General features: G+C 42.7%; 1 protein-coding gene across 1 annotated transcript in view; it reads right to left on the minus strand.

The window, feature by feature from the left end:
- The window catches only part of chn (zinc finger transcriptional factor charlatan), a 40607-nt gene extending 30681 nt beyond the window's left edge, over positions 1-9926 (minus strand). Inside the window, exon 1 of the mRNA XM_090103694.1 lies at positions 9472-9926. The gene's annotated coding sequence lies outside the window, so the exon portion shown is untranslated. The remainder of the gene's footprint in view (positions 1-9471) is intronic.
- Positions 9927-25307: the final 15381 nt, after the last annotated feature.

The following is a 25307-nucleotide window of genomic DNA, read 5'->3' on the forward strand; positions in this document are numbered from 1 at the left end:
TATTTATAGGGTTTCCCCAGAAATGATGGATAATCCTAATCGAGCGACATTTGTGGACATCACATCCGTAGTTTACGTCCTATTTCCAACTTTTTTCTTTCAATGTTCCCTAATAACGGTTTTCATAAATTATCTTATCTTAAAAAATACGCAATTTTTCAGAGAATCTGAAAAAATTTTAACAAGACATAACATTTTTGTTTTAGCAATAACTTAACTACTAACTTTGAGAAGCTGTGGTCAATTAGTTTAGTTTAGTTTTTTAGTTAGAAAATTCAAAACTGTTATTAAACGTAAAATAAAAGAAAATTTTAATAAAAATATTGCTCATACAGTTAAAAATATGACTATTTTTGAAGTGAAACTTCTTTATCGGGATTGGAAAAAAATTTAGTGTAACGTTTTTTTCGTTACGCGTGACATTTTACCGTTACGCGCCATCTTTTTCTTATCCCTACCACGCGCGATTCGACGTATTTCTGTAAAGTTGCATATAGTAAATTATTTTTTGAAAAATAAGGTCATAAAGAAGTTTCACTTCTTAAGCCGGGTATCCTCGCCGTGGATTGCGAACAATGTGTGCTCCGCGAACGTGAACGTGTATAGTGTACACACTTAGGCTGCAACATCAGTGCTCCTGTCGGAGCGCTAAATTCCGCGCTCCGGTCTCCAGTAGACACACGACAGACGGTCAGTGCAAACATGCCGCCTCCAGAATTAGTAGGAAGTGCAGCTTATATTTTGATACATTATATTGTGATGGAATACAAACAACCTCCTCAACTTTGGCAAGGTCATATGAATAAGGGAAGAAGAAATAATGAAATAATGCATATATTCATCATTTCATCGGACCACTCCATGTTCGCGAACTTAACAAACACACGCTCGCGTCCACGAACAAACTGCGCTCCCCTTTGAGTTCGCGCAAAAAACCGCTTCCGGAGCGCTCCGCCGTGCTCCGATCGTGCTCCAGTCGCGCTCCGCGATCATGACGTATCCATTATGTTTGGTTTGCGGAGCGGGCGCGTTCGCAAACCACGGCGAACCTAAGTGGATACCCGGCTTTAAGCCGGGTATCCACTTAGGTTCGCCGTGGATTGCGAACACTGTGTGCTCCGCGAACGTGAACGTGTACAGTGTACACACTTAGGCTGCAACATCAGTGCTCCTGTCGGAGCGCTAAATTCCGCGCTCCGGTCTCCAATCGACACACGACAGACGGTCGGTGCAAACATGCCGCCTCCAGAATTAGTAGGAAATGCAACTTATATTTTTATACATTATATTGTGATAGAATACAAACGACCTCCTCGATTTTGGCAAGCTAATATGTATAAGGGAATAAGAAATAATGAAATAATGCATATATTTATCATTTCATCGGACCACTCCATGTTCGCGAACTTAACAAACACACGCTCGCGTCCACGAACAAACTGCGCTCCCCTTTGAGTTCGCGCAAAAAACCGCTTCCGGAGCGCTCCGCCGTGCTCCGATCGTGCTCCAGTCGTGCTCCGCGATCACGACGTATCCATTATGTTTGGTTTGCGGAGCGGGCGCGTTCGCAAACCACGGCGAACCTAAGTGGATACCCGGCTTTACGTGTGTACACTAGTACACGCACACATATTTTTTTTCAATTTGTCATAGGTTAGTTCTGAAATCAAGAGAATTTTTTTATTAACAACAGATGGTAGCTAAGTACATTCCTATACCTTGACGGTAAGTATCTTATTATTAAATGTGAATTTTTGAATATGTAACTGTTTCTTTACTTTGCTAACGAAACATAGAATAGTATGGATTCTAAATCAGCTTATTTCTTTTACAATTAATAGCTAAAATAAGGTGGACGCGAATTACTACACCGAATTTGTACAACTTCCATTTTGCGTCCACGGTGGGCGCAAACTATACCTATAGTGCATAACAATAGAACATATTGCGTCCACATTGTTTTTCATTACGTAGCAATGAATTGTTTGTTAAAATATGTAATTTAAAATAGATTGTAAATTTTTGACTAAGACTACAAGTTGATAATTTAAATTTTCATTCAAATTAGCAAATTTTTATGCTATTTTGTCATTTTAAAATGGGTATTCTAAGAATGAGACTAGTATCTTTGAGAATGAGAGTCAATAAGTCTGTGGTTAAGAAAATAATATAAACAAAAAAATTGGTTGTTTGTAAAGTAGGTTTACGATCGTTTACGTGATAACATAATGCTGCAGTGGCAGCGCTCGAGATGAGACGGGAGATCGGTCCGTCTCTCTCGTTATACCTGCGATCGCGCTCGTGAGGTTTTGGTGTGACACAAGTTTCTGAACATGTCACCCGACTAAAACGATTTTAAAGACGTTATCACGTCAAAAGAAATTTAATTCATTAGAAACTAAAAAATAGGGTAGGTAGGTAATCTTAATAGAAATGATTATTATTTATTTACATAACGTAACTTTGTTTTTTGTTAATTTTTAGTTCTATTAATGATGAGAAGTTAAATATAAATAAGTTTTTCCAGATTCCTTACAGTGAATGATATTAATAAGTATGTTGATTTTAGGGTTCCGAACCTCAAAAGGAAAAACCGGAATCCTTGTAGGATCACTTTGATATCCGTCCGTCTGTATGTCCGTCTGCCGGTCTGTCTTTCTGTCAAGACCCTTTTACTCAGTAACGCGTGGAGGTATAAAGCTGAAATTTATATTGAATACTCAAGTCTACGGTCCCTTGAAGCCGTGAAAAAAATCAAACTTATAAGCCAAAGCAATCAAAAGATACAGCCGTTTATGCACCGGAAGGAAGTTAGCGCAGAAAGTTTATTTTTTTTTATTATTAATATCTCAAAAAATTGCTCCTTAAATGCTTCATCAGAATCTGTAATTGCTCCACTTCTATAATTATTAGTTTATTTATAATAAATTTAAAAAAAAATCCAAATACTGAAAACTCGATTTCCCTATAGAATGAAAAATATTAACTTTTCATAGAAATTTTTTTTGCAAAAAAATTGCTCCCGATTTGCTCTATCAATTACAAGAAAAAAATTATTTAATTTTGATAATTTTTACAATGATTAACTGAAAAACTATGTTTGTATAGTACTACTGCGCTGTGACGTCATCAATTATTGTCGTTGCGACGCATAAGGGTCATAGGTATTTACACGTATCAGCACTGCAGCGATATCTATTAAGACCTTAATGTTTATGTTTTATTATTTATATTATTTACTAGATTTCCGCCCGCGGCTTCGCCCGCGCAGTCAAAGAAAAGCCCTCATAGTTCCCGTTCCCGTGGGATTTCCGGGATTGCGTCATTTTCTCGAGATAGCCTATGTCCTTTCTCGGGTATCAAAATATCTCCATACCAAATTTCATGAAAATTGGTTCAGTAGTTTAGGCGTGATTGAGTAACAGACAGACAGACAGTTACTTTCGCATTTATAATATTAGTATGGATAGTGATTGCGTCAACAATTATTGAATAACAAGTGTAAGTATGTACTATTTTATTCAATAATAATGAACAATTAATAAATATTTCTACTGTCAATCATCATCAAAGTATTGAATTGGTATTAATAATTGAATTTGAATTTCTGTTTACTATAAGAAAAATTAATATGCACTTTTTATTTCAGGGTGTGAAGGGATTCAGTCAAGGAGTTTTAAATTATTGAAGAGTGGTAATTATTTAGAAGTAGGGTTCGCGAAAAAAATTGAGCCCTACTTTTATATAAGGGCATTTCTCTGCTAAATGGAAAATCACTGTCCCAAGCAAATTTTATTAGAATAAGTTCTATCATTTCTATTTTTTTAGGATTAATATGAACATAAATGTGGTATTCTTGGTTCACAATTGCTCATTATGTAATTTAATATAATAATTTTCGAGAAAAAAAATGTTATACATCTCAAAAACCACTCCCCTGGTATGTCCCTTTTCCAGAATTAGAAGTATTGATACCTATAAATATTTAATACTTGTCAATTCGTTACTAAATAATAATAATATGTAATTGCAGAAGACTGTGGCATATTTTAAATTACAAATTACATGTCTATAATAAAAAAAATATTGAAAAAATTGTTTACGAAGTTTGTCCTCAAATTTTTAAAACACTACCCTGGTAACATTTGAAAACGGCGCGAAAAAATAAAAAAAATAAAATAAAAATCATTTATTGATGGCGCGAAAATCACTTAGGTTATTAGTCCAAAACATTTCAACTGTGAAATGGAACGCTAACGGTGTAAAGTTCGTTCGGTTATCAATGTAAATGGACAGCCGCCATTTTGTCAGTAGCACCACTGTGTTTGGATGTGAAAAACGCGTCGCGGCCGTTAGTACGAACACTCCACTGGTGAGCATTTGTCTTCATATTTTAAGAGTTTTAATTAAGATAATTTGTTTAAATTACTTTACTAGCAAGCATGTCTGCACATCTGTGTTATAAACGTGATATGTTTTAATGATTTTCAGTTATTTGGTTTTCAAGTTAAAAAAACATTCCCCTGGTCAACATCCCCCTGTCATTTATATGCACAGGGGAGTGTTCCTTACCTCAGGGGAATGTTTTTTAAGTTTTGTAAAGACTTCATTGCTGGATAGCGCATCAATTTTCCTCAGCGTTAATAATATGTACCAAATAAATAAATAAATAATATAATTATCGTTCTTTTTCGTAGGTTATAGCTCAAAATGCCACCTTAAATGAAGCCACCCAAAACAAGAGAAGAAATATTAGAACAAAAACGAATAGCTGAACGATTGAGATATCAACGACTTAAAAATGACCCTCAAAAACAAGAAGAAAGGCGTCTTTCAGAATATCCATTAATTGCATCATCGTCAACTGTAAATAGAATGATTGAAGGACACCTTTGACGCACAGAGTCTATAAAAGATTCCATACTATCGATATCTCCTCCTGCAGCAACGACAGCATCAGCAGATCTTTTGCACGTGGCGCCAATACCATCTGTGGCACTCTTGCCATGGCCACTCTCTGAAAAATTCCAGGAGAACTTTTCTACATTTGGAACCTCCACATTTAGCCTCGAAGTCACAATATGGAACATTATTTTAGTTCGTTACTGTGTAACGGGTCCGTCGCTCACAAAATGAATGCCGGTAATATGCGATGGTAAAGTTCTAAAATAGGATTTTAAGGCATTTTTAGTGTGGAAACTACCACAGTATGAAGGCTCAGCTGAAGTCTAGAACCTCCAAAATGATAGGCCAGTATCTCCACAGACTCCGATTCCGAAGTCGAAATCCCGCTATCTCAAATCTCACGGACATGACTGCATTACAGAAACTATCCTTTTAAGACCGATTGAAAATACCAAGACTGATCTTGAGAATACTGCGGAGCCTAGTAAGTCAGCAAACTTATTATAACAGTGGTGATTACGTTTTAGTTAAGTTTATTTTCGGGAACAGGGAATATCGCTATGCTGCGGTTGTTAATAAAGTAGATGATGAGGACGGCGAACTAACAGTGACTTTTCTGAAAATTTGTGATAACAAGGGCTACAAGTTTAGAATAGATGAGAATGATTTGTCTGATGGCGGTTTTGACCAAATATTGGAAAAGTTCCTGATCCGAACGTGACTGTTAAAGGAATTAGATTATTTTATAGCTTTCCAAAATTGGTACATGTCTTTGAGAAATAAGAGATGTTTCCTTGAAAGATAAAATTGATTTCTAGTGGTATACTGTGCCAGCAATGATAATTATTTCAAGTTACCTGAAAAGTATAAATGTTTCTTATTGTAAGCCAAAAAAAGTTTATTGTGATAATTCGATAACACAGGTAACATTTTTTTTTATTTTATTTAACATTCTAAGAGCTGACTTATGTCAAACAATCAGTATTTTAGAAAGACTGTAAAAGTAAGAAGTTGATTTTGTTCAGTTAACAAATGTTATAAAAATGTCTCTATTTTGTAAGTGAATTTAGTTTTGATCTCGTTGATTATTTAAGTAATAATTACACATTGTAAGAGCTAATAAAAATAAAGATTTGATTATTTAAACATACAAAAATGTTAGTTTTAGTTCATAAAAACATTCCCCTGGTTAGTCACAACATTACCCTGTCACGATTTTTCACAAAACCGCTCATAACTCAAAAACAAAGAAAAAAATGTGTGTGTTTCTTTAATATATATTTTTGATACACTATTACCTTGCTTTGTATTGACAAACATTCTCAACATTTGAGAAATTTTCGTTAGGACAGTCTTGTTTGAACTAGTTTCCAAATAGCAGAGAAACACCCATAATCACCTGAAAATTTTTCACTGGAGTATAATTAATAATACTTTATAATTATATAAAGAATTATTTTTGACAATAGGTTTTACATAAAAATTTTACTTATTACATAAATTAATTATTGAGTTTCATCTAGCAAAAGTTGAAAGAAACAGATATTATTATGTATTTAAAATCATTCTTATCATAGGTATGTTTATAAACATTTCCCTACCCATCCCTAAACTCGCATATTACGTTTATTCGTATTATTAAAACTTCAAGTAATTTTTAATTAATTTGTGTTTCAGTCGCTTGTTTCATCTTTCGGTGTCAAGTTGCTATCGTTTGCGGGAACTATGCGGGTTTTCCTTTGAAAACGCGGGCGAAGCGGCGGGCAGAAATCTAGTAAATAATATAAATAAGAAAACATAAACATTAAGGTCTACAGATATCGCTGCAGTGCTGATACATGTAAATATGGCCCTTATGGGTCGCAACAGCAATAATTAATGACGTCACAGCGCAGTAGTTTACTATGTAAACATAGTTTTTCAGTCAACTATTGTAAAAATTATCAAAATTAAATAATTTTTTTTTGTAATTGATAGAGCAAATCGGGAGCAATTTTTTTGCAAAAAAATTTTTTATGAAAAGTGAATATTTTTCATTCTATAGGGAAATCAAGTTTTCAGTATTTGGATTTTTTTTAAATTAATTATAAATAAACTAATAATTGTAGAAGTGGAGCAATTACAGATTCTGATGGAGCATTTAAGGAGCAATTTTTTGAGATATTAATAATTAAAAAAAATAAACTTTCCGCGCTAACTTCCTTCCGGTCGTTTATGCTGCAAATTTTCGCAAATTTCGACATTCGCAAGGGAATCAAAACCTACAGCCCTACATGGTACTTTACGTGAACACAGACACTTGAAGTTTGGTACGAAGCAATGTCTTATAGCACAAATAAGGGAAACATTGAAAAAATAATCATTTACACTTAAAACATATGAAAAAAAACAGGTTAATACGGAACCCTCAGTGTGCGAGTCCCACTCGCATTTGGCCGGTTTTTATTAAATACTTAACTATATTCGTAAACTAGCAATGACCTGCGGTTTCACCCGCATTGATAGCGATATCGTGACAGTGAAAAGTCTACTATAGGTCGGACTATAGGTTTAATTTTTAATCACATGAAAATCACCTTCACCCCGTCCCGCACTTCGCCTGCTCATTATAACTACTATTTTCTGTAGATTGACACTTTTAAAAATTCGTTATATCATTTGAATGGAATATTCAATTTTTTTTATTTAAAAAGTATTTTGCTGGTATTGAAACAGTCTATAATAAAACATCATTTAATGGGATAAGGATTAATATATGTGTATGGATAACATGGTTTGATTACTGTCGGCACTTCTATTTACTTTGAAAACGTAAAAAAGTTGTTGTAGTAACATAACTACTGAAGATGGACATATGGTATCGCGGACTTTCTTGTAGATATTGATCCATTCTATAATACCATAGAACATTTTTTTGTTCTATCTTCAATAGATTCCGCAGCGCACGCGATGACAGCATTTTTATTAAGGAATTTTTTACACCTTGGGTTACATTATTGCATTTTTGGTAAGGATCTCTAATTTTTTTGAAAATGCAATATAGCCTATGTTGCTCAGTGAAGATGCAGCTTTCTAATGGTGAAAGAATTTTTGAAATCGGTCCAGTAGTTTATGCGTGAAAACCATACATACATACATACTTACATAATTACAAACTTTTCCTCTTTATAATATTAGTATAGAAGTATAGATAAAAATTTGGAAAATCCAAAAGTGCACGCCTCATAATTTTTTTTAATAAATATTTATTAATTATTATTTTTGTTTATTTAATAACAATTAAACCACATCGAATCAGACCCTGAAAAATGAAAGGGTTCTATTCCTGAGCATACTCAAGCGTAAGAGAAAAAAAAAGACTCGATTTGTAAAGTATTTCGGTCGCTATCGTGTTAACAAGAAAAAGGATCCGCACATACAGACACACGGACGTCCAAGACAGAACTTTTTTAAACTGTTTTTTAACTAGTTTAAATAACAAAAATAACATCAAAAATATCATGAACGTTAAAAATAGTGTTTTTTCTTAATATGTGTGTGTATGTATTATCTTACAAGTGCAATGTATGATACATAAAGACATTTTAAGTTTGAAAAATCAGATGTTTTGCGCGAAGTGACAGTAGTACCCACCTCAACGCTTCGCTTATGAGGCGTGCAATAATTTATTAAAATCTAATTTTTTTTATTTTCATTTATCTGATAAAATATCACCCAATACACTCTTAATTCCTTTTCTAAGCTGGTGGACGCGAACTGGTCCACGGGTGGATGCAAACTGGAATTTTTGGACGCGAACTGGGTAAAACGTCTAATTCTGCTATTTGTATAGATAAATAAAAACCACATGATATTTCCAACACAATTGAAAGTAAATTATCTTAAAATAGACTATGTAATGAACACGTTACATAAATGTTGCGTTGAAATTTGTTCTGGAACATTTTTATTTTCTCCTTCAAACTTTCCAACTGCACTAAGTGGACGCGAACAGGCGCAATGACCCTAGTATGAGAATACCTAGGTACTTAATTATTTTTCACTGAACTAGCTAGGTTTCAACCCGAGAGCAAAAGCAAGTATATTTTCTATACTTTATTATGTCATATATGTTATTCTGGTTAATAATATAAGGTACCTACGTGTGCATCTCTCTCTAAAAATTATCATCAAAATCCGTTTAGTGGGCTGTGGGGGTGTACCGTTTCCATTTACATTTTTCCTTATTATTATAGGTATTATTTGGTACACGAAAAAATACAATTTTCGGGCTTTTTTGCTATTGTGCTCTGACACATACGAACAATCAAATATTAATAATTATTTTTTTGTATTCCTAAGTAGTTACTATCGGAAAATTAAAAAAGGTTATTTAATTTAAAACTTGATGTTTTGTTACCATAATATTAATAATAGATAATATAACATTTGTGTATTATAATAGATCCTGCGTTCTTATCTACGCTTTCGGATAATGACAAAAGTGATTTGACATTGTTTTTTACGAAATATAACTATTTATGTAATAATTATCAAATAAACAGCAAGATAAACAGTAATACTTACAGGTAATAAGTGATCCCTTGACTTTTAGAAATCTTTGTCGAATACTTTGTGCAGAATCTCATCACACAAACAAGTAAGTACTTCTTCGATTGGTTTTGCTTGCACACACGAGACGAGAGTTGACAAGACGCGACCGAGTACAACGACGCTTCCGGAGCGACTGACTAAAGTCGGGCCATTTGACACGAATTTAACGTGCCAATACGTAGACTTGTATTCTCCTATACCTACCTCCTTAGCCCTTTATACCTATATTATATTTATATCGTTGGTAATAATTCTTTGAAAGGTTTCTTCAGAGCTCATAATGAGATTCTCCGGAATTTGCCGATGAATACTTAATACTCACAACCATTGTAGTTAACCAATTATCTTCACCGAGATATCTCGATGAATAATACTCACAAACTTTGTACCTATTTAACTACTAATTATTATTTTTTTAGCACAACGTTAATCCTTGACAGTTTACATTCGAATGCCGCCATATTTAAATTTTAAATCAACAATCAACATACGATCAACATAGAAACGACATAGAACCAACAAAGAACAAACGAATCACAGATGTTAACATTAGCACAGATTAAATACTAGACATTAGTTCGTAAAATTGTAGATTAACAAAATGCTAACAATTATAGCCATTTTATTGGCAATCGTTATTAACTTTATAATATTATGTACACTATGTACATGTCGTGGCCATATCGTAGATTTGTTCATTTCATGAAATGGCCAACATAGTTTGGCCAGATCGTTAAATCGTCAACGTTTCACGATTTGGTCATCGACATTTGGCCGGATCGTCGATCTGGCCAAACGTGGATGGCCATTTCACGAAATGCGACCATTTTTGTTTCTTTTATCGTGACAAAATCAAACGTTTATCTCGAGACAAAAAGAGCGCCAAAAGTGGTTTATCGCAGATAAAACCAAAACTAAAAGTAATTACACAAAATGCTCTGACAAATATCTTGCAAATGTTTTAATATAATTGTTTATGAAAAAAAAATCATAATAAGTATTACCATGTCAAGTAGAAAACGTAAAAGTGTGAAAATTAGAGCTAACTTGGGGGAGGTGATTTTTTTTTATCGAGTAAATTTTAATATTTTATGTTTTTGATTAAACAGAATGAGTTTTAGAAAGTGGAAAGAGTTTTAGAGGTTCGTAATCTAGGACTTATTTTTGATCAAGAGCTTCGATTCGAAACCTACATACAAAATTTAGTCAGGAACTGTTTTTATCGTTTAAAAATTTTATATCAAATTCGTAATTTTCTCAGCACTGATATTCGAACTAGGTTATGCGAGGCTCTTGTTCTTTCTAAATTTAACTATGCTGACTGTGTATACGGGCCTCGACTTCTTGCAAGAACAGAGCGAATAGTGCAGCGAGTGCAAAATGCTTGTGCAAGATACTGTTTCGACATACCTCCTCGCACTCACGTGACACCTTACCTCAACGAGAGAAACATTTTAAAGATGTCTCTCAGAAGGGAACTCCACATTGCCACTTTGCTCTTCGGTATTGTGACCAGTAAAAAACCAACTTACCTCTACGAAAAACTGGAATGGTGCAGCGGTATTGTTAACACTCGTCTGGTAAGCAACCCGGCACTGCGCTTGCAGCGGTATAGCACGGCGGCTTTTCGTGGTAGTTTTAGATACGTTTCGTGTAAGTGTTGGAATAACATTCCACCTCCCATTCGTAATTTAGGATCTGTCTATACATTTAAAAAACACTTAAAAATTAAATTAAATAATCACCAAAATCAGTTTCCTCCTGGCTCACGCGTTCTTCCCACTTACACGGCGTATATTACATAACTGCTGTACCTGCTTGCTTCATCGGTGTCTGCATGTTGTCGGCGTACTTATTTGTTTCTTGTGTAGTTGATAGTAGTGAATGGTGCTTGTTGTATATATAATTATATATGTTTGTATGTATGTATATTATATGTATATGTGTATATTATATATGTGTATGTGTATATGTATTATGTACTTATAAGCGATTATTTGTTGTACAATATATTATATAAATATTATATTCGTTAAGGTTATATTGACTGGCAGTCGTACTCTGTTATTTGAGCCGCAAGTTATCATTAGCACCGGTACTCACTGAAAACCAGTGTTACAGAAACACTCTGTAACTTTTGCTGACGTGGGGACCGTTTTGGCATCACACTAATTTTATCTATTTTTTTTTTTTAATTTAATTTTATTTTGTATTTCTTCTTTTTGTTTGTTTTTATATAATTACCTTATTTCTGTATAATGTGGTGCCAAATAAATGAGTTTGAGTTTGAGTTTGAGTTTGAGAATCGTTGAACATATCATCTAGTTTGATATATATTTTATTTTTTAGATTTGGTCTTGCATATTACACGTATCATCTAATAGAAGATTGGTTATTTTGCTTTATGCGCCCCCTTAAGCCTTTTCAATGGACTAAAGTTGTTGAATTAGACCAGAGCAGATAATTTTTGAAACAATATAAAATCGCAGTAGGATGAAACCCATTAGAAAAGGAGGGGAATATGATAAAAATAAAAGGAAAAATAAATTACGGTCAATCCGAGTTCGGGAAGTGGGAGGGGGGGAGCTTTTAAGAGAAAAAAATGGTTGGTGGGAGGCGCGGCATTTGTGGCGCCGGCAGCAGTAGAGATGGAGGCAGAGGCTGCAGTGATGGTCGCAGTCGTAATAAGGTTAGTGTTAGTCGCGGCGGGCGCAACGGCAGCAGAGGAGGTGGAGGGTGAGAGCGCTGGGGATTTTTGGGACGCGGCCATGCTCGCGTATGTAGGGCCGGTTGTCCCGATCTCCATAGGAGAGCCCGATGACATCATCGGCATGTTCAGCGGAGGAGGCGGGGACGCTGTGAGAGTTTTCTCTCCTACTCTATGGGGAGGTGAGGGAAAGCGTCCCACAGGAATACCCGTGCGGCGCGCTTCAAAGTGCCCGGCGTGGGTGTGGCGGCGCAAGCCGGGGCCTGTTGACGACTCGGTGTGAGTGAGCGAGTAATTGAGGATACGGATTCGGTGGATTGGGCCGGCGACAACGTCAGTGGGCTTGACAGGAACGATTCATCGCCAGCTCCTGACTGAGGTTCCGACACCAACACAGGAAGCCGGCCAGTTGCTGTTGAACGGGCCACAATTGCGGCCTGGCCGGAAGCGGCAATGGCACAGATTAGTAAATAGTTACCTAATTCGTAAATGGCGTCCAGGCCCATTTCAAGAGCGGCAACCGACTGACTATTATAAATAGACCCTGCGGCCCAGTGCGCGCGGACGAGTCGCGCGTCGCTGCGGCAGCACGCTCGGCGGCGGCATGATTGCAGGATGTATTTATTTACATCCGGGGTTGCAATCGCAATTTTTAAAATTTCATAATTCAGAAGTAAACAAATAAATTATTTATTTCTGAATTACCTAATTATTTAATTAATTAATTGATTTTAATTTATCAATCAATTAATCAATTAATTGATCAGCGAGCAGAACGCTGAGAAGTGAGAACGAGTCACGAGAGACCATACGACCAAGAACAACCAACATCAACGACAACCAATTTATTCCCAACCGATTACCAAATTTGTGTTCCAGATTAATTTCGGAGTTATCTGTTAAATAGACCCTTCAATATATGGACTCGAGAAAAAAATAATTATTATAGTGCGATACAGAAATAATAAAAATAAATTACCGCCATCTATTATCACCTTACTCAAGTAATATCACAGACTAAGTAATATTTATTATATATCGAACCACAGACTAATAATAATATAATATGTACTACGTAGTCGAACGATCTGTCGTGAACACTCCATTAAGCCATTTTTAGGACAATACTATAGAAATGATGATTAAAATAAATTCTACCTTAAATTAATTTTTATATCAATATTTTCGCATAAATATGCGTATTATTATGATTACCGATAGATACAATGAAAATGTTTATATTTGGAAACAAGGCCATTATTTATTTATTTATTTATAAAGCCCACCCAAAAGGTCCGAGGTTCGAGCCCGGGTGGGCATGCTTATTATTATTTTTTAGTTTATCTGCGAATTATCGACATCAGATGATATTATTATAATTTATATACCCTATTTAGATGTATTGTGTGGATTCGTAGTGTTTTTTTTATCTTTTAGATACACTTAAGAAATAATATAATATTTAAAAATTAATTATTATTATTCTTTATTCTTGTAAATTACTGCTTGCGGAGGATAGTAGTTATAAAAGGTAGTAAAAACTTATTTTTTTTACATTTCTATATTATAATATAATACATTTAACTACATAATATAACAAATTTTAAACAGCATTATTTTATTTTATTATATTTGTGCACGTGAAGTTTTTGTTGTTTTTACCCAAAACACTTCAAAGATGGTGTTAGACAGGGTGTCTAAAATAAAAATAAAAGTAAATAACAAAATAACTACATAAAAATTATTGTTCAACCGAGTTTTATAGTGCGGATTAGCGTTAAAATCTTATCTCGTATATTTTATTAACCGTTTCTTCAATTTCATTAAATTTGGTATGTATAGATGCGCATCAATAAGAACTTTTATTTGAAATTAATATTGTGAAAATTTATCCACCCGCTGAGGAGTAGTAGTGGAAAATCACTTCCGAAAGCGCTAAATCTCTCCCTCGAATAATTAATGAACCAGTAAATAAATATTATCGATTTTAGTGTCTACGGATGCGCAATAACGAGATCTATCGTTTGATAACAATTTCATGAGGATTTGCTTAGCTGTTTTGGAGAAAACGAGGAAAATCACGTTGGGAGCCACCTCTCATATCTATTGAACTGGGCTATGTACCCCAATCAATTTGGTGTCCAGGGATGCGGCCCAAAAAGACTTTTCATTTAATACCAAATTTGTAAAAATCGGCCCACCGGTTTGGGAGAAATCGGCGAAAAACGAAACGCAGCAGCCGGCTGCGCGAAGCTAGAGACGAAAACATGGATTTTAAGGAAAAATTAAGCAAAAAATTTTGGCGTAATTTTGTTGTTTAAGTATTTTTTTACGTGATCAGTGTATGCAAAACTACAAGTCCCTTCGCGCTTAGTATACCAATAGTGGGACACCCTGTATAAACCTTACCTAAACTAACCTAACTTTTGTTAGGTTAGGTTAGGTTAGGTTAGGTTAGGTTAGGTTAGGTTAGGTTAGGTTAGGTTAGGTTAGGTTAGGTTAGGTTAGGTTAGGTTAGGTTAGGTTAGGTTAGGTTAGGTTAGGTTAGGTTAGGTTAGGTTAGGTTAGGTTAGGTTAGGTTCCCGTGTGGAGTTTCTGGTCTCCCATCGGGCGCGTCCTCAGGTGGCGGATAGGGGGAGGCCTCCCAGATATGGGGGGTACCGGTGGTCTTGCCGGCGCGGACCAAAATCAGCGTGGAGGAACTCGAGGGCTACCACGTCCTCGTTGCATTCTCTGCTTTGCAGAGAAATTGCTGGGTTTGTTTTCGAACAGTGCTGCTTTTGCGGCGAGGTATGGCGACCAGTGGTTGCGGACGATTTAGTCCTACTGGACGACGGGCTGCTTTGCAGCGATGGATGGCGGTTGTATCAATCGCGGCGCGGCGGGCTGGGCGGCAGGTTTTTCTGTCGCCTGGTTAGAGGCTTCGGCCTCCCGTCGGGCAACCTGTTATCCGTCGTAGTGTTGTTGTCACGTCTAGCAGCTACGACGGACCAGGAGGCTTGCCTTAATCGGCTGGCCTGAGAGGAAGGACACCTCATCAAAAACCCTCAAATCCGCGTTGTAGTCCAGCGGCGTGGATTTCCTGTCCTTCTTGGACAGTTTGGCTCGGGAGAGCGTGAGCTTTTAGCTGTGTACACCCATGGATACCGCCCGACCTCCATGGTGTAAAAGGGTTATCCGGGTGCAGGGGGCACCGCCCGGATGGACGTTTTATATCCCCCATACTCGTGGGAACAAAAATGTCCTTTAACTCCGAACCGATCAACGACGACTTTAGCAAAAACACAATCATGGACACCGAAAACTTTTATGATATCGAAGATACTGACGGGAGTATGTCTCCGGCACGTGTCAAAACAAGGCGGGGCAGGGCTGTGCTGCTTTCGAGCTCCAGTTCTGTCAATAGCATTATTGAAATGGACGGAAAAGACAGGCTGTGGCGGAAGCGGACGCTGGACACCAGTTGTTCTGGTTCCGACACAGAAGATGGCACAGGGGTTTTTACATCCCCATTTATTAAGACCACCTCAAAAAGAGGGAAGGGCCGCCCATCGGGTTCAAGCGCCACTCGGCGCGAGGCCACATTCGATATGACGAGGTTGCGTAAGAGGGAGTTGGAGGCGCAGGCCGAGAAGGAGGTTGCTGAGTGCGCCGAGCGCATTGAAGTGGCGCAAGCTAGCGCTCCTCTCCCTCCCATTCCAGCAAAGACAAACACGTCCGAGGCTCTCAGTCGCCGCATTGCCGATGACCTGGCTGCAATCGTGAAGGTGATGACCAAGTCATCAAATCTCAAGGGCACTTTCAAAAAGGCCTTGAAATTGGCCCACGATGACATTGAGCAGTCAGTAGCTCTACTAGAGAAACACACTGTCTCTGAGGAGACGAGATTGCTGCAGGCAGCCAACTCCCGCCTACAGGCGGAGCTCGACTCCCTGAAAAGGGAACTCCAAGAGGTGAAGGCCTCTCAGGGCTCGTCGCTGCCTGCTCAGCCCCAAGATTCGGATATCTTGCGCCAGGTCGGAGCAATGATTAACGCGAGATTTGAGGCTCTAGAGGAGCGTCTGCTGCCGGAAAAGCGCATAAGACCTCCGCTGGCGGCAGATAGCAGGAAAGCGGCAAAGGCGGCTGAACAAGCGATGGCCGATGACCTCGCACCGCCCCCTCCATCAAAGGCGAGGACATATGCAGGTGTTGCGGCTTCATCACAACCGGGTAGATCGGTGTCTGGGCCCGCAATTAAGAAAACCGCGAAGCAGACGGCGGTCCCAGCTTTGGAGATCGAGGCAACCTCGAAGAAGAGGAAAAAGAAATTGGCGAAGGGGAAGGAAAGGGTCCCCGTGCAGCCTGATCCGGCGGGTTCAAAGCCCCCCAGAAAAGATACGCTGGCCACGTCATCCGGCCCCCCGCAGCAGCCGTCAAAGGACGGAGAGTGGACTGTGGTTGGAAAGCGAGGAAAAGAAAATAAGGCTTCCCTTCGGCAGAGCATCGGCTTGGAAGCGCAGCCTGTAAGGCCCCGAAGCCTAAAAGAGGTGGAATGCGGAAGCAAGATGGCGCTCCAACGCCATCACGCTCTGCTCCGGTGCCTGATGAGGTACCGCAAACGGAGGCAGCCATGGAAACGCAGTAATGGCCCCACTGCGTTTCCTACAGGCCAACATCAACCACTGTGCCAGGGCCCAGGACCTTTTACATCAGAGTCTGGCAGAGTGGGAGATTGACGTGGCGGTAGTGTCTGAGCCATACAATCTGCCCCCCCGGGATAACTGGGTGGGCGATCTGGACGGCTTGGTGGCGCTGGTTGCTCAAGGCGACACACAGCTTGAGCAAATCATAAGGCGACGGGGATGCGTCTCGGCGGTTGTCAATGGCTTCACCGTTGTGGGGGCGTACTTCTCGCCGAACCGCTGCCTCGCCGATTTCGAGCAGTTCTTGGTTGAGCTGAGGGATCTGCTAGACTTCGCACAACCTCAATCTGTACTTCTGGCCGGGGACCTGAACGCCAAGTCGGTGTCTTGGGGCTGCGTGGCAAGTGATATACGTGGCTCGACACTCGCTGACTGGGCAGTTGCGTCGGGACTGACGGTTGTTAACCGTGGAGCAGAATTAACGTGTGTTCGGCAGAGGGGTGGATCCATTGTAGATGTCACGTTTGCGAGCCCCCCTCTCGCTCGTCGTATACAAGACTGGAGGGTTCTTTTGGACGTGGAGACGCTCTCGGATCACCGTTATATCCGGTTTAGCGTCTCCACGCCCTCGACGGCTCCCAGTCAATTCCCCCCTGGCGATTGTCGTCCGCGCTGGGCACTTGGTAGCCTCGATAGGGAGCTCCTCATTGAGGCTGCCTTAGTGCAGGCTTGGCTCCCGTCGCAGCAGAATGGCAGCGAAAACGTAGAGGAGGAGGCCACTTGGCTTGCCGAAGCCATGTCTCAGGTGTGCGACGCGAGCATGCGGAGGGTGCGGTCGGTTCCACGTAGGCGCCAAATGTATTGGTGGTCCGCCGATGTTGCCCAGCTGCGTGCTTCATGCGTGGCTGCGAGGCGGGCGTACACCAGGCACAGGCGCCGTAGGCGGCGTGACGAAGAGGAGGAAGCGCGGTTATACGCCGTCTATAGGGACTACATTGTGTCTCTGCAGGACGCCATCAGCAGCGCTAAGACCCGTGCATGGGAGGAGATGCTCGAGAGTTTGAACCGCGAACCTTGGGGTCGGCCGTATAAGAGGGTGAGGCAAAAGCTTCGCCCTTGGGCCCCGCCCTTGTCTCAAAGTCTCGAGCCACGATTTCTGGAGCAAGTGGTGACGTCCTTGTTTCCAAGTCGGGGAAGACATTCTCCCCCACCGATGGCACCCACGATGACTGCGCAGGAGGAGCTCAACAACGGAAATGTCCCTCCACTATCGATGCGATTGCTGAATTGCGGAACCTCGCTGATCATGCAGATAATGAAGGCGGAGTGCTTTTGGCGGTGTCCCTTGACATCGCCAACGCATTCAACACTCTGCCGTGGAGTTGCGTGATCGAAGCGCTCCGCTACCACAACGTGCCCGGGTATATGGTGCGCTTGTTGCAGTCCTACTTATCGGAGAGGGCTGTGGCGTACCCCACGCGTCGTGGGTGGCAAGAAAAGGAAGTGACGTGCGGTGTTCCACAGGGCTCGGTTCTTGGGCCCCTTCTGTGGAACATCGGCTACGACTGGGTCCTGCGTGCCACTTATCTACCGGGTGTCAGCGTGCTTTGCTACGCGGATGACACCCTGGTAACTGCACGCGGGGCCTCGTACAGGGAGGCAGCCCTCATTGCGACCGCTGGTGTGGCGGATGTTGTGCGCCGAATCAGACGACTTGGCTTAGAGGTCGCTCTGAACAAGTCAGAGGCAATTTTGTTTCGCGGCCGTCGAAGGGCGCAGGCTGCTGGTTCAGCTATCCAGGTGGGTGGCACGTCCATCGGCGTCGGTTCCACTTTGCGCTACCTGGGCATCGTGCTGGACAGCCGGTGGACATTTGTGGAGCACTTTCGTCGCCTCGCCCCCCGTCTTGTTGGGGTGGCCGGGGCACTTGGAAGTCTGCTCCCGAATCTAAGAGGGGCTGGGGGTGCGTGTCGTCGTCTATACACCGGCGTCATTCGCTCCATGGCCCTCTATGGTGCGCCCATTTGGGCCGACTCTTTGAGCGTCCGTACCAGACCATACTTGCGTAGACCGCAGCGGGTCATGGCGCTCAGAGTCGTGAGGGCATATCGCACAGTGTCCTTCGAGGCCGCGTGTGTCATGGCTGGGACGCCCCCGTGGGACCTGGATGCCGAGATGCTGGCGGACGTTTATCGCCGCGTCACCGCGTCCAGATCGCATGGAATTAATCCATATCTGGAGCAAGTCCAGCAATGGAGGGCTGATGCTCTCGAGCGGCGGTTCAGGGAGTGGGAACGCCGGCTCGAGAGGCCCAGCGCAGGAGCGAGGACGGTCGAAGCTATCCGACCGGTCCTACGCGAGTGGTGCGACAGGCGGCATGGGGCAATTACCTTCCGCCTGACACAGGTGCTGTCCGGACACGGCTGTTTCGGGTGGTACTTGTGCAAAGTCGCCAGGCGGGAGCCGCAAATGGCTTGCCATTGGTGTGACAGTCCGGAGGACACGGCAGACCACACTCTCGCCGTGTGCCCCGCGTGGTCCGAGCCCCGTGCTCACCTAGTCGCAGTCGTCGGCCCTGATCTCTCCCTGCCTTCCATAGCTCGCGCAATGGTTGGCAGCGACAGATCGTGGCGCGCGGCTATCACATTCTGTGAAGATGTGATGTCGCAGAAGGAGGAAGCAGAGCGGGTCCGCGAGGGAGATCCCAACGCGGATCCTATTCGGCGGCGACGTCTTATTGGGCGCCGTCGCCGAGTCGCGACCGCTGTACACGGTCGCGACTTGCTTCCCTAATGTTGGGTGCCGGACGGTGGAACGGGGACATAATCCATCGTCCGGTGCGGTGAGGCGGCGTGAGACGTGTTCCGTTCACGCCGCCCCCCAGGAAGGAGGAACTGGCGACCACTAGCCAGGTCTTAATCGCGATGGGCCTATATAAAAAATAGGCTGCCGCTGACGGGGTTACGGATGCGGTTACACCAAATACCCGCGACCCTGCCAATATAGCGGAGTGACGGAACACAGTGGAGTTTAGTCGGTAGTCGCCGCATTCTGCGGTGTGAGTCCGACATAACCCAGGGCTCTTTCCCCGAGCGCTCTGGGTATGCCTAAATGCATTCTCCACTATAAAAAAAAAAAAAAAAAAAAAAAAAAAAAAAGGTTAGGTTAGGTTAGGTTAGGTTAGGTTAGGTTAGGTTAGGTTAGGTTAGGTTAGGTTAGGTTAGGTAAGGTTAGGTTAGGTTAGGTTAGGTTAGGTTAGGTTAGGTTAGGTTAGGTTAGGTTAGGTTAGGTTAGGTTAGGTTAGGTTAGGTTAGGTTAGGTTAGGTTAGGTTAGGTTAGGTTAGGTTAGGTTAGGTTAGGTTAGGTTAGGTTAGGTTAGGTTAGGTTAGGTTAGGTTAGGTTAGGTTAGGTTAGGTTAGGTTAGGTTAGGTTAGGTTAGGTTAGGTTAGGTTAGGTTAGGTTAGGTTAGGTTAGGTTAGGTTAGGTTAGGTTAGGTTAGGTTAGGTTTTTTTTTTTTTTTTTTTTTTTTTTTTTTTTTTTTTTTTAAAGCACCCGCCATCACAGGGTGTTGTGTGCTTTCCTCTGGAATATTGTCCAGAGATGTTTGTTTTGCTTTTAATCAAATAATTACCACACTATTATTTATTAATACATTAGGCCTAAATGAATACAATTTAAAATAGAAAATACAATTTAACAATTTACAATAACATTTCCAAATTAATAATAAAATACTAAAATTTAATATTACGTTTAAAATTTACATTAATTAAAAACATTGTAATGAGAATAATAAAAAATAAAATAAAATAAATTAATACAATTAAAAGTACATTTAAAACTTACATTAATTAAGACATTACAATAAAATACAATTGAGACAGTACGGCACAACAATAAAACTTAACCCTAACATCACAGCTTATCACAGTTTCGTCTGTTAACCACCCCAACAATGTATTTACAATACTCCAAGAATTCAGTTCTCGTCTCATCCCCCAGGGCCGCGGGCAGATTCTCACCCGTGGTTAGGTTAGGTTAGGTTAGGTTAGGTTAGGTTAGGTTAGGTTAGGTTAGGTTAGGTTAGGTTAGGTTAGGTTAGGTTAGGTTAGGTTAGGTTAGGTTAGGTTAGGTTAGGTTAGGTTAGGTTAGGTTAGGTTAGGTTAGGTTAGGTTAGGTTAGGTTAGGTTAGGTTAGGTTAGGTTAGGTTAGGTTAGGTTAGGTTAGGTTAGGTTAGGTTAGGTTAGGTTAGGTTAGGTTAGGTTAGGTTAGGTTAGGTTAGGTTAGGTTAGGTTAGGTTAGGTTAGGTTAGGTTAGGTTAGGTTAGGTTAGGTTAGGTTAGGTTAGGTTAGGTTAGGTTAGGTTAGGTTAGGTTAGGTTAGGTTAGGTTAGGTTAGGTTAGGTTAGGTTAGGTTAGGTTAGGTTAGGTTAGGTTAGGTTAGGTTAGGTTAGGTTAGGTTAGGTTAGGTTAGGTTAGGTTAGGTTAGGTTAGGTTAGGTTAGGTTAGGTTAGGTTAGGTTAGGTTAGGTTAGGTTAGGTTAGGTTAGGTTAGGTTAGGTTAGGTTAGGTTAGGTTAGGTTAGGTTAGGTTAGGTTAGGTTAGGTTAGGTTAGGTTAGGTTAGGTTAGGTTAGGTTAGGTTAGGTTAGGTTAGGTTAGGTTAGGTTAGGTTAGGTTAGGTTAGGTTAGGTTAGGTTAGGTTAGGTTAGGTTAGGTTAGGTTAGGTTAGGTTAGGTTAGGTTAGGTTAGGTTAGGTTAGGTTAGGTTAGGTTAGGTTAGGTTAGGTTAGGTTAGGTTAGGTTAGGTTAGGTTAGGTTAGGTTAGGTTAGGTTAGGTTAGGTTAGGTTAGGTTAGGTTAGGTTAGGTTAGGTTAGGTTAGGTTAGGTTAGGTTAGGTTAGGTTAGGTTAGGTTAGGTTAGGTTAGGTTAGGTTAGGTTAGGTTAGGTTAGGTTAGGTTAGGTTAGGTTAGGTTAGGTTAGGTTAGGTTAGGTTAGGTTAGGTTAGGTTAGGTTAGGTTAGGTTAGGTTAGGTTAGGTTAGGTTAGGTTAGGTTAGGTTAGGTTAGGTTAGGTTAGGTTAGGTTAGGTTAGGTTAGGTTAGGTTAGGTTAGGTTAGGTTAGGTTAGGTTAGGTTAGGTTAGGTTAGGTTAGGTTAGGTTAGGTTAGGTTAGGTTAGGTTAGGTTAGGTTAGGTTAGGTTAGGTTAGGTTAGGTTAGGTTAGGTTAGGTTAGGTTAGGTTAGGTTAGGTTAGGTTAGGTTAGGTTAGGTTAGGTTAGGTTAGGTTAGGTTAGGTTAGGTTCCCGTGTGGAGTTTCTGGTCTCCCATCGGGCGCGTCCTCAGGTGGCGGATAGGGGGAGGCCTCCCAGATATGGGGGGTACCGGTGGTCTTGCCGGCGCGGACCAAAATCAGCGTGGAGGAACTCGAGGGCTACCACGTCCTCGTTGCATTCTCTGCTTTGCAGAGAAATTGCTGGGTTTGTTTTCGAACAGTGCTGCTTTTGCGGCGAGGTATGGCGACCAGTGGTTGCGGACGATTTAGTCCTACTGGACGACGGGCTGCTTTGCAGCGATGGATGGCGGTTGTATCAATCGCGGCGCGGCGGGCTGGGCGGCAGGTTTTTTCTGTCGCCTGGTTAGAGGCTTCGGCCTCCCGTCGGGCAACCTGTTATCCGTCGTAGTGTTGTTGTCACGTCTAGCAGCTACGACGGACCAGGAGGCTTGCCTTAATCGGCTGGCCTGAGAGGAAGGACACCTCATCAAAAACCCTCAAATCCGCGTTGTAGTCCAGCGGCGTGGATTTCCTGTCCTTCTTGGACAGTTTGGCTCGGGAGAGCGTGAGCTTTTAGCTGTGTACACCCATGGATACCGCCCGACCTCCATGGTGTAAAAGGGTTATCCGGGTGCAGGGGGCACCGCCCGGATGGACGTTTTATATCCCCCATACTCGTGGGAACAAAAATGTCCTTTAACTCCGAACCGATCAACGACGACTTTAGCAAAAACACAATCATGGACACCGAAAACTTTTATGATATCGAAGATACTGACGGGAGTATGTCTCCGGCACGTGTCAAAACAAGGCGGGGCAGGGCTGTGCTGCTTTCGAGCTCCAGTTCTGTCAATAGCATTATTGAAATGGACGGAAAAGACAGGCTGTGGCGGAAGCGGACGCTGGACACCAGTTGTTCTGGTTCCGACACAGAAGATGGCACAGGGGTTTTTACATCCCCATTTATTAAGACCACCTCAAAAAGAGGGAAGGGCCGCCCATCGGGTTCAAGCGCCACTCGGCGCGAGGCCACATTCGATATGACGAGGTTGCGTAAGAGGGAGTTGGAGGCGCAGGCCGAGAAGGAGGTTGCTGAGTGCGCCGAGCGCATTGAAGTGGCGCAAGCTAGCGCTCCTCTCCCTCCCATTCCAGCAAAGACAAACACGTCCGAGGCTCTCAGTCGCCGCATTGCCGATGACCTGGCTGCAATCGTGAAGGTGATGACCAAGTCATCAAATCTCAAGGGCACTTTCAAAAAGGCCTTGAAATTGGCCCACGATGACATTGAGCAGTCAGTAGCTCTACTAGAGAAACACACTGTCTCTGAGGAGACGAGATTGCTGCAGGCAGCCAACTCCCGCCTACAGGCGGAGCTCGACTCCCTGAAAAGGGAACTCCAAGAGGTGAAGGCCTCTCAGGGCTCGTCGCTGCCTGCTCAGCCCCAAGATTCGGATATCTTGCGCCAGGTCGGAGCAATGATTAACGCGAGATTTGAGGCTCTAGAGGAGCGTCTGCTGCCGGAAAAGCGCATAAGACCTCCGCTGGCGGCAGATAGCAGGAAAGCGGCAAAGGCGGCTGAGCAAGCGATGGCCGATGACCTCGCACCGCCCCCTCCATCAAAGGCGAGGACATATGCAGGTGTTGCGGCTTCATCACAACCGGGTAGATCGGTGTCTGGGCCCGCAATTAAGAAAACCGCGAAGCAGACGGCGGTCCCAGCTTTGGAGATCGAGGCAACCTCGAAGAAGAGGAAAAAGAAATTGGCGAAGGGGAAGGAAAGGGTCCCCGTGCAGCCTGATCCGGCGGGTTCAAAGCCCCCCAGAAAAGATACGCTGGCCACGTCATCCGGCCCCCCGCAGCAGCCGTCAAAGGACGGAGAGTGGACTGTGGTTGGAAAGCGAGGAAAAGAAAATAAGGGGAAAGGGAAGAAGCCTGCGGCTAAGTCCCGCAAGAAGAAGTCGCGAAAGCTCCACGCTCCGAATTCCTCGGCTGTCGTCCTTACCCTGCAGCCGAGTGCGAAGGAGCGTGGCGTAACCTACGCCGGTGTTTTGACGGAGGCGCGGCGTGGAATAGACCTCGCCGAAATTGGCATCAGTGCAATGCGTTTTAAGCGCGCTGTCACTGGTGCCAGGATACTAGAGATCCCCGGTGCTTCCAGCACCAAGGAAGCGGACTCCCTTGCCGCCAAATTGCGGGAGGTCCTCGGTGAGGATAACGTTAAGGTGTCCAGGCCGGTCAAGTGCGCAGACTTGCGAATCACTGGCCTGGATGACTCGGCCACAGTCGAGGACATTGCGGCTGCGGTATCGCGCGCAGGGGAGTGTACCGCGGAGCATGTGAAGTGTGGTGGCCTGCGCACGGGCCCCCGAGGTGCTGTATCAGCCTGGGTTAGTTGCCCGGTGACTGCGGCGAAGAAGCTGGCGCAGGCGGGGCGCGTAATGGTTGGGTGGGCTTCGGCGAAAGTCTCTCTCACCGAGCAGAAGCCCCTGCGCTGTTACCGCTGCCTGGAGGTGGGCCATGTCAGCGCCACGTGCTCCTCGTCGACGGACAGGAGTGCCACTTGCTTCCGCTGCAGTGAAACAGGCCATAAAGCTGGTGGATGCGATGCCGCCTCCGCTCGCTGCGCCCTATGCACGGAGGCAAAGCTACCGGCTGAGCATCGGCTTGGAAGCGCAGCCTGTAAGGCCCCGAAGCCTAAAAGAGGTGGAATGCGGAAGCAAGATGGCGCTCCAACGCCATCACGCTCTGCTCCGGTGCCTGATGAGGTACCGCAAACGGAGGTAGCCATGGAAACGCAGTAATGGCCCCACTGCGTTTCCTACAGGCCAACATCAACCACTGTGCCAGGGCCCAGGACCTTTTACATCAGAGTCTGGCAGAGTGGGAGATTGACGTGGCGGCAGTGTCTGAGCCATACAATCTGCCCCCCCGGGATAACTGGGTGGGCGATCTGGACGGCTTGGTGGCGCTGGTTGCTCAAGGCGACACACAGCTTGAGCAAATCATAAGGCGACGGGGATGCGTCTCGGCGGTTGTCAATGGCTTCACCGTTGTGGGGGCGTACTTCTCGCCGAACCGTTGCCTCGCCGATTTCGAGCAGTTCTTGGTTGAGCTGAGGGATCTGCTAGACTTCGCACAACCTCAATCTGTGCTTCTGGCCGGGGACCTGAACGCCAAGTCGGTGTCTTGGGGCTGCGTGGCAAGTGATATAC

The sequence above is a fragment of the Colias eurytheme genome, chromosome 7, assembly GCF_061535395.1.
Source record: "Colias eurytheme isolate Ceu_HAF_F1 chromosome 7, ilColEury1 Martin Lab GWU primary, whole genome shotgun sequence".
Taxonomy (NCBI): domain Eukaryota; kingdom Metazoa; phylum Arthropoda; class Insecta; order Lepidoptera; family Pieridae; genus Colias; species Colias eurytheme.